This window comes from Pongo abelii, chromosome 18 (genome assembly GCF_028885655.2).
Source record: "Pongo abelii isolate AG06213 chromosome 18, NHGRI_mPonAbe1-v2.0_pri, whole genome shotgun sequence".
Lineage (NCBI taxonomy): Eukaryota > Metazoa > Chordata > Mammalia > Primates > Hominidae > Pongo > Pongo abelii.
In genome coordinates, this window is record NC_072003.2 from 53813101 (window position 1) to 53831281 (window position 18181).

The window sequence follows — 18181 nt, forward strand, 5'->3', positions numbered from 1 at the left end:
TAAGCACTTTGTATACGTGATGTCATTCAACCTGTACAGCAACCAATGAGGTCAGAACTATAGTCATCTCCATTTTACAGAGGAGTTCATTGAGCCCCCATAGAGAGATTAGGTAAATTGCCTAAGGACACACGGAGTAACTCCAGAAACCCCCACTCTTGGCCAGTCCTTGGGTAAGGGTGGAAAAGTTTCAAGAAGGAGGCGATTCCTGAGAGAAATTTTGAAAGACTGGTAGGAACAAGTGTCCTCAAGCTGAGGCCAGCCTGCATTCCTTCCCTCTGGACTGCAAATACAAAGCATGACGTTTATTCCCCCAACCCACCTTTGCCTTTAAAAAGTTCATAACTGCAGCCCCGTTGGGGGAAATGCTGCATTTGCAACAAAGTCCCTGGGCTCCAAACTTAAGTTTGCCTGCATTAAGTGCTTTCCCAGTGGCCTGCCACCCCCTGGCAACTGGCCGCCTTCTGCTTTTGACAGCTTGGCATATTTGGTCATTTACCGGGTGCATGTGAAGATCAAATGGGTTAAGATTCTTCTCTTTAAACAGCAGGGAAAAGAACATCAAAAAGGTGTACATTTCATTTCCCCAGTTTTGATTAAGTCAAGCATGAAATGAAATGTAATACCCTCAAGTGGCCGGGGTTTATACCATTGAAGTCGTTACTTCTGCTTCAGGAGGTCCAATCAGCCCTGGGCAAGGGGAACAAGCTAACAGAGTTTTAGGGTGGCCAGATGGACGGGGTTTACCATGGTTGAAAAGGCAGCTTAGTGCTTGCCTCTTCAAGCCAACTGTGTGAAATCCTGGTGTGGGCCCTTCCCCTCCTGGCTCACCCTCCCGCAGCCCCCGCCCCCTTGCCTCCCTCTCCGTCCATTGGGGCCAGCGGCCCAGAGGCTGGAGCAGCCACCTCCTGGATGCCACACCATCCATGGCTGCTCTGCCTGTGATCGTCCTACTGCAACAGGCCGCACGGTGCCCCTGGAATGTCTGCTGGGACAGAGCTGGCCCAAGAAGGAATTGGAATTCTAGGCAAGATAAAAAGACTTGATTCTTGGATGACTCTTTCTAGAGCTCATGAACAAATTATTATTGCATGGGAGGAAGGATGGGTAACCCTGTGTGCCTGGTCTGGTGCTAGGCCCTAAAAATGTAAACCTAGCCGCCTGGCTTTATTTGGGCTAGCAAAATCGTATGAAGTCAGACTGGAGTGTTAAATAAAGATACAAAGGCTGCCACCAGGGCTCACCAACTGACTCAGAGAATCAGGGAAACTCTTTGCAAGTAGAAGCCATTTTATCTATTGGCCCCAGGCCCACTTTTTGATGGCCCATGGGACGATTGTCCATCTGAAAACAAAATTACAATATTGGGTTAAGAACATAAAAAGAAAAGCAACAAGATTAAATTTATGAAACGGTTAATTAAATATCTAAAGAGGTAGGATTGTGTCTCTGTTACAGGAAAGGGGTCCCAATCCAGACCCCAAGAGAGGGTTCTTGGATCTCCGGCAAGAAAGAATAAAAGGCGAGTCTGCAGTGCAAAGTAAACGCAAGTTTATTAAGAAAGGAAAGTGGTGGGCTGGACGCAGTGGCTCATGCCTGTAATCCCAGCACTTTGGGAGGCCAAGGCGGGCGGATCGGGAGGTCAGGAGATCGAGACCATCCTGGCTAACACGGTGAAACCCGGTCTCTACTAAAATTACAAAAAATTAGCCCGGCGTGGTGGCAGGTGCCTGTAGTCCCAGCTACTCGGGAGGCTGAAGCAGGAGAATGGAGTGAACCCAGGAGGCGGAGCTTGCAGTGGGCGGAGATTGCGCCACTGCACTCCAGCCTGGGCGACAGGGCGAGACTCTGTCTCCAAAAAAAAAAAAAAACAGGAAAGTGGTGAAAGAACAGCTACTCCATAGACACAGTGGGACATTCCCTAAAGTAAGAGGAGGAACACGTCCACCCTAGGTACAATGCTCATATATAAACAGGATAAAAAAGATGATGGGGAGATGTGTTCTGCTACAAGCATTTGTGTTAAAGAATTAATTTTCTTAATTACTATATTTTGCAAGAATCAATATTATTATCTTTAAAGCAAAATTAGGAATGCCTTTGTTCTCAAGATATCAAGATATTAGGACATTCCCAAGTCTGGGTCTGTTTAGTAAACATGATCAATTTGTTTTCTTAACTGTAAACATCTAGAGGCTAGGAATACCTAACTTTCTGGAATGCAGCCCAGCAAGTCCCAGCCTCATTTTCTAGCCTTCACCCAAGATGGAGTCACTCTGGTTCGAATGCCTCTGACATCTGAACCCTAACCCTTGGCTGATGACATCTAAACAATGAAGAATAAAACAGAAGAACAAAATGAATCATTTATTCTCACTAAAGCAGAACTGGAAATGACTGAAATATTCTTAAAATGGCCAGGTGCAGAGGCTCACGCCTGTAATCCCTGCACTTTGGGAGGCTGAGGCAGGAGGATCACTTGAGCCCAGAAGTTCAAGACCAGCCTAGGCAAAATAGCAGGATCCTATCTCTACAAAAAATAAGAAATTAGCTGGGTGTGGTGACATATGCCTGTGGTGACATATGCCTGTAGTCCCAGGTACTTGGGAGGCTGAGGTGGGAGGATCACTTGAGCACAGGAGGTAGAGGCTGCAGTGAGCCATGATCATGCCACTAGACTCCAGCCCGGGCAATAGAATAAGAATCTGTCTCAAAAAAAAAAACAAAAAACAAAAAACCCACACACACAAACACAGATGCACACTCACCTTCTTAAAATTCTTATAGAAAAAAATTTGGAGTAAAGAAGGTTATATTTAATGTGAGATATGGAAGCAGTTTATATATTTGATAGACTCTGAGAGGGAGCTCCCAGATTTAAAGTTTGGGAATCTGGTGGGATTTGAACACAACTCCACTAATTATCAGCAGGCCATTTCTGAGCAGGGTGCTGCAGTCCCAGGGCTGAAATAATCAAGTAGGGTCTTTCTTAGGCTGGAACAGACCCATTTTCCAGAGGTGCCTTCGAGAGGTTCTACTCCACGCCCAGCTGAAAACTCCAGGCTCTCAACAGCTGGAGGAGAATAGCAGGGCTTTGGGAAGAACTTAATAGAATCCTTAATGCCGCTAACAATCCGCTGCTATTGAACTGCATTAAGTAGATATTATGGAAAGACAAAGAGCTAAATAGCTCGACATCACCCTCATTCGGCATGCGGCTCCCGGCCGAGACCATTTTAAGGGCAGTGCCATTGTTCCTGCACTCCCCAGGTTAGCTTTAAATTGCAAATGATACCCTGAAAAGGAAAGACAAGTGGTTTTTTTTTCTTCTGTCCTCGCTGTCTCCCTCTTTCTCTCTCACTCTGTCCCCACTCTCTCTCTCAAAATGGCCCTCACAGAAAGAGAATCATTTTAGGCCATAAGAAAGTGAAAGGCACTGTTAACATGGCTCGGACCGTGGCAAATGAAATACATCATGAGCTCGGGAGCTGAAAGCTACACTCGAGCTGTTTTATTTTGATGCTTTGGAATGTGGTCCACATGAGAACGTAAACAATGCCAGATCTGTACTAATTAATAGGCCAGGCTTGACATATTTCCCTTTGTTTGAGGCCAAACAGGCGGGAGTTGGGGGTGTGGGACGAGGAGGAGAAGAAGGGAGAGGAGAATCTTATTCGATTAAAAAAAAAAATCCAATATTCTAGCTGATAGGAGGAGTGTGTGCGGCAGCCCTTCTTAAGAAGGGTCTTTCAGAATCAATGGCCAAGCAGCCGGCCACCACTTGAAGTTTCATCACTAGCTATGATCAAAATGCTTTTTTTTAAAAAAAAAGTCTCCATAGAATTGTTTGCAAACTGCAAAGTGCTTCAGCGACTGACATGAAAATGCTGGAAGCTGGAAACCTATTCCCAGGCAGAGGCCTTCTCTGTCACCTTGGTGGGTGAATAATTGTGCCTTTTGCATACGCCTTGTCATCAGCAGCAGGAATGAGGGGGCCCCAAGGACCGCCCTGGCAGCACGGGCGTTGCACCAGCAGAGTAAATTAAAACACGGATTAGAGCAAGTATGATTGGGGATGACAAGCGGGGCGGGTGTAGCCGCGGAATGAGCCGTGTTGCCCATATGGTCCTCGGGAAGCCCACGCAGCGCAGCTCTCTCCCCAGCCTGCTCCAGCTGCCCGTCTGAAGGGGGCACTTAGGAGGCCTCAAGCATTTTCTGGAACTGGGAAAATTAGTTTCCCTTCTTTACGAGTTCAGAAATACCACCAGCTGCTACCAGGTACGAGGAGATTTCAGTGAATTCAGGCTCTCAGTGGAAGGAAGCGGGGGGTGGTTAGTGGGGTATTCTGATGTGCAGGGCTACCCCTTTGTGGTTACCTTGTTTGAATTCAGAGAAGAAACTTCCTGGGGGCCTCAGGCCACTGAAAGTCGGGTAAAGGTGGCACCCTGGCCAATCCCGCTGCCATGGTGATGGGGAAAGGGCCAGGACTGTCTTGGCAACAACCCTTAGTGATCCTGGCTAACATTTATTAGGCACAAACCATGTTCCTAAAAATGCTATAGTTGTATTTCCAGGGGTCATGTGACGGTTTGAGCAGATAATACCCTGCCAAAGGCGATGGCCCAGGAGGGGCCAAATGGGGCTAAAGTTGAATCCACATTCTGCTCACCAAGCCACTGCTCCTGTGCTGAGTAGTCTCCCCTGGGGAAGCAGTCCCTTTTCTACTTTCCACAAATGCATTACATAGACCAGCAGGGCCGCCATATTTATCACAGCCTTACTACAAAACTATCCTATGGATGGATCTGACCATCAGCATCCCCATTTTACAGATGAGAAAACAGAGGCTCAGAGAAGGTCAACAATTTGCCTAAAGTCACACAGCTAAGAAGTGGGGAGCTAGGATTCCAGAGTCTTCTGAGTCCAGAGCCCACCCCTCTTAACCACTGTGTGGGAAGAATGAGTGGGTGAGGCTAAGAGAACTGGATAGCTACCCCTTCCCTAGATGCCTTATCAGTACGGGGCCTAGAAGCACAAAAGGTTATGGTGACAGTCCCAGGAATAGTTCTGGAAGTTGAAAATCCCACAAGCAGACAAAGCAAGATAAACTCTCCAAGGGCAACTGATGGAGGGTCAGTTTCAGCAAAACCCAGGCGTTTCTTCTCACCCTCAGTGGTTTTCCCTACAGCCCACAGCAAAGTCCTGCAGTTCCCCAATTGGCCCAAACACACACACCAAAACCAGAACACATCTGAAACAAGTACAAGTAAACAGCATGCTAGTCTGCCCCTCCACTGAAAAGAAATTGCTACTCACATTCTCAGTGACAAAGGACCATCTCAGGGCAGCCTCACCCTCCAACGTCTCCCGCTAAACTTATTGCCTGCAATACATTTTATCCTATGATGTTTCATGTGGACACGATACAACTAGATTTCTTTCTATATGTCAAAAAGCATGAGCCCATATGTGAACTGAAGCACCAAAGAGTCTCAAATTATACCTCATGGACTTTATTCCTCCATCATCCAAAACATGCAACAGGCCAACAAGAAAATTCCTCAGGAAATTTGCTTTAAAGAGGACAAGGATGCTAAGGGTGGAAAATCGAGTATTTGACTTCAAAATACTCTAATGTCAGAGTCTAGGAGGAAGACTCATCTCTCTCGCCACTAGGATGTCTGATAAGGGTTTCACAGTGTTCAGAGATTAACTTCTGGTGTTCACTCTCATCTCCTCCTCTCACCAAAACCATCTCTGGCACATTCCCAATCTCTGTAAATGACAAGTTCTTCCTCCCAGTTGCTCAGGACTAAAACTGTAGAGCTATATTTGACTCTTCTCTTTCCCCCACACCACGTCTCCAATCCGTCAGCAATTCATGGCAGTTCTCCCTTTGAAACTTAGCCACCCCCACTGCTACTGGTCCAAACTGCCATTGTTTCTCACCTGGATTGTTGTAGTATCCTTCTAACTAGCTTCCTGGTTTCTGTCTGCTTCTACATCACATCCTGTAAAAGAATTCACTTCCTGGAGCCCTGCAATAGCCTCGTGTTACTCGGAGTAAAAGTCAGTGTATTCCCCACGACCTACAACGCCCACGCACCGTCTGTTCCCTGGCCGCCTCCTTTATTTCCTCTCCCATCCTCTCCCTCTTGGATCACTGTGCTCCACCGTTGGTGAACTCCACACAGTGCCTGACACACACCCAGCACGCTCCTGCCATGGGGCCTCCTTTGCACATGCGGATGATACCTCTCCCTGGCTGCTCTTCCCTCGGATATCCACAGGATATCCATCATTTCCCATCTTCAGATCTCATCGGAGAGGTCTTCCCTGACCTCCTAAGGGAAGTAGCCATGCCAACCCCATATTCGTGTCACTTTCTAACCCCTACTGTTCCTTATTTTCTTCCTTAGCATTTATCACCTAGACCTTGTCTGTTTTATACGCTCCTGTATCCTAGGACTTAAATCCACGCCCATGCTTCAAAAATATACGCGGAAGGAATGAATGCGCAATAACAGCTTGCTCTGGTTATCAGCATGGCTGTGATTCCCTCTCTGTCACTTTCTCCCTCCCTGCCTCTCTCCTCCTTTCCCTCTTTCCACAAACACATCTTGAATGCCTCCTGGGCCTACACACCTGAGGGCCTTCTCTGACCCAATGCTGCCCAGCTTGAAATGGGGCCATTCTTCTGCTCATACAGCAGGCATTCAAGGTACACATGCTCTTCAAGCCCTTCGCTCTTTCTTTTCTTTCTTTCATTCATTCATTCATTCTTTTTTTTTTTTTTTTTTTTTTTTTCCTGAGGCAGGGTCTTACACTGTTGCCCAGGCTGGAGTGCAATGGTGCAATCATGGCTCACTGCAGCATCCACCTCCCAGACCCAATCCATCCTCCCATCTCAGCCTCTGGAGTAGCTGGGACTACAGTTGTGCATCATCATGTCTGGCTATTTCTTTTTTCAAATTTTTTTGTAGAGACAGGAGTCTTACTATGTTGCCCAGGCTAGTCTTGAACTCCTGGGCTCAAGCGATCCTCCTGTCTTAGCCTCCCTCTCCCAACCTACTTCTCCTTTTAGCCCTCTATCATGTTAGCCTTGTGAGTCATCTCTGAATCTGCCTGGATGTTCCCCTTTCTGATGGCCCAGATATTTTTCTTGTTCTAAAACACACTTCTCTGTCCTTTCCCCAATCCCTCCCCTTCCTGCCCAGTGCTTTCTATCTGGTGAACTTCCACTATGCTTAGGTTGATGCTGAATAAATCCCAGTTAGCCAGTGTCTGAATTCCATTCCCACACTGCTCTCTTCCCCCTCCCCCAACCAGCTGCAATTTCCAAAGCGTTTTCCAAAGCACATCATCCCATTGGTGATAGAGAAATGATGATCACCACCTTCCATTGAAGTCAAGGCACTTCATACTTCTACAAGCCTCCCCACCTGTGCAGGGTGCTCACTGCCTCAACCTGGGAATGCACCACAAATTCATGGAGCTGGGAAACGGCTGGTGGACACTTGTGTGAGCTGTTCTCTGTGCACCCAAAGCGAAAGGTTCATGCGTGCAGCAACAGGCTGCTGGGGCGGGGTGGGGCAGGGCAGGTTGGGGCCATAACCCCTTCAAGTTGGAGATAAAGACCGGGAGTGTGGAGCCTGCTTTATGCCTGGCACACAGCAAGGGATCAATAAAGCTTTATCATTATACTTGTTGTTATTCTCTGATTCTCGGGTTCCACATACACCAATTACAAACGTTGGCAAAAACTTGAACTCTGGGTGGCTACATTAAGCATGGCGTTATTTCAATATAATCATTTTTTTTAACTAAAAACATCCAAATGCTTACAATTCATATATCTTTAAAAACATTGTTCAACTCCTCCCCCACCAAAAAAGCCATGACCACCAGATGTACATCTGATACTAGTCCAGATCTTGTACTGCATGGGGGAAAATTCTATAAAGAACGTTATTGGGTCATTGACAAAATGGAAACACAAATTATAGATTAGGTGGAAGGCATCGAGGTTAATTTTACTAAAGTTGATGACTGTATTATGGCTGTGTAAGAGTATATCTCTGTTATTAGGAAATCCCCATTGAAGTATTCAGGGGTATGTAATTAATTTGACTTACGTAACTTACCACCAAATGGTGGTAATTTAGAAGCAAATTTGGGGGGTGTGTGTGTGACAGGCACAAATAATAAAGCAAAGCAATGGGATAAAATGTTAACAGTAGATGAATCTAGGTAAAGAGGACAGGGTGATCTTTGTACTATTCTTAACCTTTGTAACTTTTCTGTAAATTTGAAGTTATTTCCAAACAGAAAGTGTAAAAAACCAAAATACTGCTTCTTGTTCAGAATTACAATTTTTGTGTTAATTTAAAAACAGAAGTATAGGGAACGTGATCAAATTTGAAGAAAAAAATAGGAAATACATTTAACAACCTAAAACTAACAGAAATAGAATAATTCCGGCCTGTAACAAGCAAGGGTGTTTTGTTGTTTGTTTGATGGTGGCTTTTGTTTTGTTTTATTTTCGAGTATTTGCATGGCTCTCAACATTCTCTCTGAAAAGTGAGATTTCATCTTAAAGTATCAGAAAAGTTTGGAAGATTATTCAATGCAGCATGCTTGATAACTCTACATGCTTCTGAACAAGGAGGCTTCTTTGAAGTAGTTTAGCATTTCAGAGCATCACATGTTAATTGTATGCAAAGAAATAAAACACTTAAGCAAACTTCAATCTAAGGAGATTTGCATAAAGGATTAAGACTCATTGGCCCTCCAAAATACTCCTCCAACAGAAAATGGGTGCGCTGCGCTCTCAGATCCCCCCAATTTCTTTGTGCTCTCATTGAAGTCCGATTTAATCCTGCTTTCTTCATTCGCACCTTCTCTCTAAACCTCCCAGGCCTGTGAATTGAGAGCCAGGGATCATTCTCCTCCCAAATTGAAGGGGGTTTTCCTTTCATTAATTTCTCTAAGAAGATTACCCCGTGCTTGTTTGTTGTTGTTGAAGCAACTAATTTCCCTAAAGCTCTTTGTTTTTTCAACTGGTTTACACTTTAATGCCCTTGATTGAATTTCAACAACAAGGGATCAACTTGACCAACAAACTCTCTTTAGGAAGAAAACAAAAAGCTAGAACTTAGTGCAAACTATTTTAACTGCAGGCCTGCTTTAAAAATATATATATTCAGCCATTTAGACAGTTTTCAAAGAGATGAGTCCTAATTAGCATATCATTCAGGCCTTGTTTTGTTCCTGAAGTCAAGGTGACCCTCACTGAAACTGAATTCCTCTAATTACTATAGCTGAAGTTACGGGAAAAGTAACACCCCATAACATTCTGTCAGTATTGCAGATTTTTAAAAAATTTGGCTTATGTTTTCATTCCCTCTCTCTCTCTCTCTCATTTTTGTTTTTCCTTCTAATATTTCTTGTCTTAAAAGTCTGAGGATAAAACAGATGGCAGACCTTTCCCTAAGAACTTCAGTATATCTATACATTTCGAACATTATCAAAAATTTTAGTATGATCTTGTTTGGAAATTCCTTTTTTTACCAGGATGATTGTGTGGAAGTTAAGTGGTAACCTCCTTCATTCGGATTCACAGCCATTTTAAACATTTGCACCAGTTAATTACCATAATTGGTTTGTTCAATTAGCAGGAGGCGAACTGGCGCTTTCACACAGGGATGCCTCTATTTACTTGGAGATACTGTCACTGTCATGCACCCCAAGGACACTGGCCTGACTTTTGAGGGCTGAGGTTTGGCTTCAAGTCTCTGGGGAGTTTCCCCTGCCTTAAGCACCTTGAAGATTGACCCTTGAACTTTCTAAGCTGAAAATGCTATTGATATTCTGTACTTTGTCAGAAGAAAGGAGGCTGGCGGCAGGGGTGGGGGACAGGCAGAGGGCCTGGCTGTGGTGCCCGGTGGGAGGGTGGAGCTCAGCGTGGCATCTCCTCTCAGATCGGGAGCCTCACCAAACGGAGAGGCAGAGCTCCTCTGGGCCACCTCCAAAAGCAGGATCTGGGAGGCCCCCACGCTGTTCTGTTGAAGGACTGTCAGCCCACATGTGATGATTTTCTTCCACTGGATGGCAAACTAATGGCCAAATAAATCCCAGGAGCAATTACTGAGTGCCTACTATGTGTAGAGTTAATCTACTAAATGGAGCATCCCCACTGGGAGAGGCTGTAAATAAGTGATTCAAATGGTTCAGGCACAAGACCCAGCATCAAACCCCACAATGGGGAAGAATGGCCAAAAACATCACCAGAGAAGCCAGTGAAAAACATGCCATTCTTTCTCCTGTTAACTTTCATTTCATTGCTGGTAAAGGCCTGATAAGATGATTTTAAAATGTTGTGAGCCCTTGTTTCTGGATGGTGATGAATGTTAGACCAGGTTCCTCTTTAAAACGCTAGAAATGAACAGAGGAGTGGATTATTTTAAAGCACCCCAACAAAAGGAATCCCACATTCCAAAGGTGAAATATCACAGATTCCAAATGGATGACAATTGGCTTACCATAAAATATTCCAAGGGGAAAGCAGGAGTGTTCAGAAATCCGAATGGCTGAAATGTAAATTGTGGACAGAGCATCTTCTTAGGTCAACAACACAGGGTCTGAAAATACATATATTTTTTAAATGCCTTAAGATAAAGAGCTTCAAGGACCTTCTAGAATGATCTCAAACAATCTGAAATCTATCTGTAATGATTTGGGTTATTAAACCCATTGAGACCCTCCAGTTGAGGTAGCTTTTGTCTCTTTGGGTGGGACCGAAATCACACACTCATCTTTTTTTTAGTTGTTTTTTAACATTTTATTTGTTGTTATTATTTCTTAAAAGAAATCCACTGTTCTAATTTTGGCTCTAATGTGACTCAGATGAAGGTTCACGGTGAACAATCACCTACTGTATACAATCATATAATTTAATGAAAGCGAACACACTCAATCTTTTTCAAAATGTGCACTAGCACCCAGCTATTGATCTTACATTTATCCAGGCGTGTCTTTTTGTCCAAGTATTTTAATAATCTAATTTTAAAATAGGATTCGTCTTTGGGAATATCTGAGTTTGAGCCCCATGCTTTCTGCAACCTATAGTAATGTTGGACTAATAAAATCCAGAGGTAAACTGGCATATGCTTGCTTTAATGAGGAAGTGAGAGAGACTGAGGAATTATTATTTGACAATTATAACTTTAGGAAGAGTCTCTGTGTACTAGAGCTGTAAAAAATAATTAAAAGAAGTGTTGCAGTCCATTTTAATTAGATCTCAGTGCATTTTAAAATATGTATGGGGAGGCCTGTGTAAACCAGTGACTGCACTGTGTGTGAGAACCAGAAACATCTCATTTGGCCAACAGAAGATACTGGTTCTAGGAATCCTACTATTTTTATCATTCAGTGCTGAATTATCAGTTTCTGGAAGAGGATGGCCAAGGAAGGCAACATCCGTCTTTACTCGTCTTCTCTAAGCCTCATCTCTCTTGTCAGCATCATGGCTGTCAGCTCCTTTCCCCCCTTCTATCTCAGCCAACATCAAAATGCAACTCTTTCTGGCATCATCATTGTTCTCAATTTGAGCAGACTCCATGTGAAAAGGAACAGCGAATAGGGCAGTGTTCGACATTACATCTTGAACCAGAATAAGCAAATAGGCAAGTTGAATCTTTGGGGTCAAGCTTTAAAGTCATGTTTCTGACCCAAGAAATCATTTTCAGTGACAGTTATGACAAATGCTGAACACAGGCCCTGTATAAATACATCTGTGATTGTTGCATCGAAAATACTTGGGGTCATTGTCTACCCTGGGGCACCCCCACCAAGACACCTACTGCTTGGCAAACACATGTCTCCCTGGAAAAAGATGGTAAAAAGGACAGGCATGTTGAGTTTAAGTTTCTAATATGATGCTTAAGAGCATCAGTACACCCTGCTTAATGGGGCCGCTAATTAGTTTGTGACACTTTCAGGTTGTCCTGATATTGCTATTAGCAAAGGATAGTTGATGGCAAAAGTTCTCACACCCGACCACACTTTGGAATAACCTTTAAAAATAATTCTTTATAAATAATTTTTTAATCTAAAAAATAAAAAATAATTTCCCTGCCCAGCCACATCCATGACCAATTAAATGAGAATTCCTGGGAATAGGACCCAGGCACCAGAGTATTTTTCAAACCCATCTTGAAGCCCCATTGACGTACCAGTGGATTTAGAGACATCTTGGCATAAGATGCTAGCAGAAACACTTTTAGTTTATAACTTCACATTTTGATGGCTACATTATAGTTCTCCAAAACCAAAATCATAATAATCAAAGATGTCAACATTTAACAGCCTGATTACACAAATACTGTTGGTGACCTGACGTATTTGCTTAAGAGCCTCTGGCTTCTCCAACAGAGTGCATCTGTGTTGCTTAGAATGGAAGCCCCTCTCCCCTCCCTCCATCTATTGAATTTGCAGAGAGGGCCGCCCTTTATCTCATATTTAAAACACAAGCAATGTATGAAATTCATTTTCAATTTATTTTCCAATCATATGAAAGGAAGGGGGAGAAAGATGATTCTATCGAATCTTCTCCTGGCTGGTAAAAGGTTGGTAAGGCTTGTTCTGGATGCGTGGCGGAGAGCTCCCGGGATAGTCTACGGGGAGCAGAGTTAATCGAATAAACTAATCTTCGCTGTGGAGATTAACTCTCAGTAGCTGCAGGAAACCGGGCAAGGGAGAATGCAAATAGCAGAGACCTCAAGGTGCTGGAGGAGTTAGGAATCTCCCCTCCCTCACTCTAATGCTGCCGCCGCCGCACCCCGCCACCTCCCCACCCCGCCGCCGCACCCCGCCACCTCCCCACCCCGCCGCCGCACCCCGCCACCTCCCCACCCCCCCGCCGCCCACCTGCCACCTCCCCACCCCCCCGCCGCCCACCCGCCCTCAGATTTTAAATTTGGAAAATGTTGTGGAAATGGAGAAACGCCCCTTTGCCTGCTGACCAGAGCCCAGCCCCAGGCATGAAACTGAGAAACTGAACAGTTGCAAGGACGTGACGCTTTCTTGGGCTTTCCTGAAGGGGCAGGACTGAAGGGATCTTGTCCAGCTGAGGGGAGCTCACAGTGTGTGCGTGATGGAGGGAAATACTCCCTGGAGGTGAAGATGTGGTTCAAAGCTGCACCTGACGTGGCTTTAAGAGCAGATCCTTTCAAACAGCCTTTGATTCCCTTTTGCCAATGGGGGCAGGCGGTGTTATGGGGGTGCAAGCAATTGTGTCAAAACACAGCTCCAAGAAGAAACATGCTCTCAGCTTTCTCGGTGATTTAGGAGAAAGCCTCAGCCTGGAAGGTGGGAGAGGGTGTCTATGAGGATTGTTTAGGTCTGGAGAGGGATTCCTGCCCCCTGGGAGGGCTGTCTCCCTGTTTGCTCAGTTCTTGGGGAATCAATCTGAATGCTGGTCCCCTGGGATCTGCTGGCTCCTGCAACCCCCAACTCTAGGAGCGGGGGCTCCAAGCCCCTCACCCTGACAGCAGAGGCAGTGAGAAGTGACAGCAAGGTCCCTGGAGGGGCTGTCTAGGCTCTCTGGTGAGTTGACACCTCCCTCCCCTTAATGCTTAGTCAGTCAGAGCTAATTTTTGTATTCTTCAAATAAAATTAAGGTAAGCACAAAGGTGAGAACACCTCACATCTCTCAAATTGACCACTTCTCCCTACCTCTCCCAATACCAGCCCAGCCTTGGCTCCTGATCTCTCATCTGAACACCTTCAAGGGACTCAGCAGTGGGTGGCACTCCTGATTTCACTCTTGACCTCCTCCATCTATTCTCTACCAGCAGTTGCAGATTAGGGTGTGTGCTTCTACTTAGCTCCTCTTGCTCTTAAGAGAATGCTGGGGCCTTTAATAAATGCCTTGTGCCTGGGCAGTAGACAGATGGTTAGAAGGGGCACCTGTGGATGCCAAGCAGCTGGCTTCAAACCCCAGCTTTGCCAATGACTGGCTGTGTGACGTGGGCAGGTCCTAGCAACCCTCTCCTCTGCATCATCTATCAATTGGGAGGAAGATGCTCGAATTGACCATGTGGCTTGTTGAGAGGCCTGGGCGGCCGACCTGAGTGAATGTGTGAGTGAGTGAGTGAGTGAGTGAGAGAGTGAGTGAGTGAGTGAGTGAGCAGCACTCAGCCCATCTTCTCTTGTTATCCTCTGGCGTCTTCTCCTGCTGCCTCCTCTAGCTTCCTGTTTTTCAGCTCTGCCGGGTCTCTCTCTGCTCCTCCAGGCTCCCTCCTATGGCAGGGTCTTCGCACCCGCTGTTTCCTCCTCCATGCCTTGCCCCTTCCCCCAGTTACAGAAGGGACTATGAAGCCCCCTTGGCTTCCCCATCAACAGCCCTGATTGATGCTTAAATAAGAACAGATTCTTCTCTGCCCCCAAATAAAGAGTGACTCTCTCTCTACCCAGAGCCCCTGAACCTACCATCTATGGACTTGGCTAAACCTGTGCCAAGGATCATGGCAGGCTGACAGCAGGTAGTCTCTGGAGAGGAACCTGGGAAGTCTCAACATCTCCAGAGGAGCAGGGCTCTCAGAGGGGGAAAGGGCCTCACATGGAGGTGGCAGAAACACTTGCGGCCTTAGGATCCAACCCAGGACATCCACCTTTGGCTGTGTAAGTACTAACCTCTGCCCCGGGGGAATGCCTGTGCGTGCTGAGCCTTGGTCTGTGTGCTCCATCTGCGGATGACCTTCATTTATACTCAGAAGAACTTTACAAAGAGGTATTATTATCTTTATTTATTTATTTTTTATAGGCAGAGAACAAAATGACTCAGAGAGTCTAAATGACTTGCCCAAAGTCACACAGCAGAGCTGGGACTTGAACCCAGGTGTTCCTGATGGAGCCCGTGATCTCTAACACTGCTCTGTATTCATACCCATGCTAGAAAATGGTCTTGCTACGATGGCCCACCCTTCGTGACTCAACTGGGAGACTCAGAATTAAATGCAACGTTTTGTCTTTTAACCACAGAGACTTTCAGTTCTCAGTGTCTCAGGGGAAAAAGAAAATCCAATGTTGCTTTCAAGTTTTCACTGCAGCTTCTCTTGTAAGTCTTAACTCAGATGACGATTCTTCTAGAAAACTGTCTTGAGATCCCCCAGGGCAGGGCAGGGCAAGCCTGTGTCATCCCTGTTTCCAGAGCATTTAAGCTGCCCCTCTTTGACCATGCTTCCCCCATTCCAATCTGGGACATAAACTCTCCACTACCCTGAGCCCCCTGATGGTAGGAACTGTTTTGTTTCAAACCTGTGTCTCCTGGTTCTCCCTCCTCTTATCACTGAAGTGCTGGTTACATGGAAATTGCTTCATACATGCTTAAGACCCCAAATCAGGTTGTTGGGTAACCTTCTTCACATCTCCATAGCAAGCTCCCAGCTGCCAATCTAGTAAGTATGCCCTTCATAGCCACAAACTCAGATGTATGCAAATGGGCCATTATTCTCTATGTCTCAACTGTACTTTGCTCTCCAGCACAGATTCTATCCAAGAACAGAAAAGTTGATTCAGTAAACAGAGATTACTCTTGTCCTGATTTTTCCTCTGTAGTCCCTTTTGAGTAAATAATCCAGGCAAATTCAGGGTGTCCCCTTCCTCCTCTTCTCCCCTCCTTGCCAAGGTTGATTTAAGTCCTGGGGGCCAGGGGCAATCACTCAGGCATCCAGAAAAGGCCTGTGGTCCATTCTTATCAGTGGTTGTCCATGCTTGGTTCTTCCATTGGCCATGGGTCATTGACAGCCAGGCCTGCTGTCTCCATGGAGATGAGCCTATCTCACCATGGCCTGCACACAGAGATGTGGCAGCCATTTAAATGGTGCTGGCAATCCTGATCTCTCCAAGAATGTATGCTTGAGAGTGGGTGTGAGATAGGAGACAGAAATCTATTTTTTACCTAGTGGATCTTTGTTTTTGTGTGTTTTCAAAAATATGACATGTATTTTTTTTTATATAGCTTTTCCTGTCAATGCAAAGCAACTGCTTCATCTGATGCTCAACCCAAATGTTCAATGAAGTTTTTAATATTCTTCGTGAATTGGAAACTCCTCTAAGCTTCCACTCTATTATTACCTGCCCCTGCCCAGCTTCTTCGCAATAAGGCTTTAGTCCTACTACTCTCTTGAAGTTTACAATATTGAGTACTTACAGTGGGTCAGGCCCTGTGTGGGGTACTGAACATACAATCATTGGATTCTCAACAACCCTATGAAGAAAGTTCAAATCATTATCCTTCTAACTTACAGATGAGAATCACTGAGGGAGGTTAAGTATTAGTGTCCAAGGCCCACAGTTGGTAAGTGACTTAATAGCGGTTAACTATTACTTCTCAACAGTGAAGAGCATGCCGGCAGCTCAAACACAATGTGTCCAAAGCCTACACCAAAGTTCTCCGGAGCATCTCTTCTGCATAAAACAAGTTATTTGAGTGGTGTATTAATCCATTCTCATGCTGTTAATAAAGACATACCTGAGACTGGGTAATTTATAAAGGAAGGAGGTTTAATGGACTCACAGTTCCACACAGCTAGGGAGCCTACACAATCATGGCAGAAGGTGAAGGAGGAGCAAAGGCACATCTTACATTGTGGCAGGCAAGAGAGAGTGTGCAGGGGATCTGCCCTTTATAAAATCATCAGACCTCTTGAGACTTATTCACTATCACGAGAACAGCACAGGAAAACTTGCACCCATGATTCAATTACTTCCTACTAGGTCCTCCCACAATATATGGGGATTATGGGAGCTACAGTTCAAGATGAGATTTGAGTGGGGACACAGCCAAACCATATAAAGTGGCATCATGAACTTCCCACAGACTCAGATAGAAACAATGGCATCCTTTGTGGCTTTACCTGTATTTTCTTCGAGTACAAGTCTCCATTCTGTTTTCACTTCAACAAACCTGCTAACCAGCCCCCTGCCTAATTCATATTAGATCATCAGGACATAGAAAAGTAGCTGGCACATAGTAGGGGTGCCCTAATTATCTATTGAACAGATGCAGCACCCTGACCTCTCCATTCTATGTGCTGCTGCCTGATTAATTCTCCCAAAGCACAGTTCTGAGTATGACTCCTTTGCTGAAACCCCTTTGGTGGTCTTCATTGTCCCACAGAATGAAACCCTTGCCTTTCCCTCTGGCATTTCTTGAACCTGCAGTCCATCTTGAACCTATTGTTCCAGCCTCCTCACTCACTCTACTGCTGCACAAACCCAGCCTCCACTCATAGCCATTTCTTTAAGAGCCTCCAAACTGCCCCTTCTTGGCCAAGCTACTCCTACCGCCTGGAATTTTTGCCCTGCCTACCCCATTTTCCCTAAGGAAAGGGTCCTACAATCTTCAAATACTGCCTCCTTGAGGCAGCTTTCCCTGATCTCCCTCTGAAGACCTGTGACATGCTGATGTCCTCTTCTGTGCTTCAGTAGTTAAGGGCTCCAGCACTGGTGTCCAAGAGTCCTGGGTGCAAGTCCTGGCTCTGTCTTCTTGGCTTTATAACATTAGTCAAGTCATTGAAGACATTTGGGAACAGAAAAATGAAGATAATTCTCATAGAAGTACTTGGCAATTTAAGAGAGATAACGCTTTGAAGGGCTTAGCACTGTGCTGGGTGCCTAATAAATGGCAACTTATTGATTACTCCTATTACTATTATCATCAGGATATCTTGTCTTCTCTCTTCCATTAGACCAGTGGCTCTCAAATTTGACATCAGAATCCTGAGGGAGCTCTTAAAAATTATAAGCTCAGAATGTATGCTTGGGGATTCTGATTTAATAGGTCCAGGACAGGGGTCCTGCATTAGTATTATTTATTTATTTATTTTATTATGGCAAAATATGTTTATCATATTAATCTTTTGTAAGTATAAAGTTCAGTGGCATTAAACACACTCTCACTGTTATGCAACCATCACCATTATCTATATCCAAGACTTTCTCATCATCCCCAGCAAAAACTCTGTACCCATTAGATAATAACTCTCTCTTCCTTCTTTTCCCCCTCCTTGGTAACCTCTATTCTACTTTCTGTCTCTATGAATTTGCCTATTCTAGGCACAGAATGTAAGTGGAATCATACAATATCTGTCCTTCTATTTCTGGTTTATTTCACTAA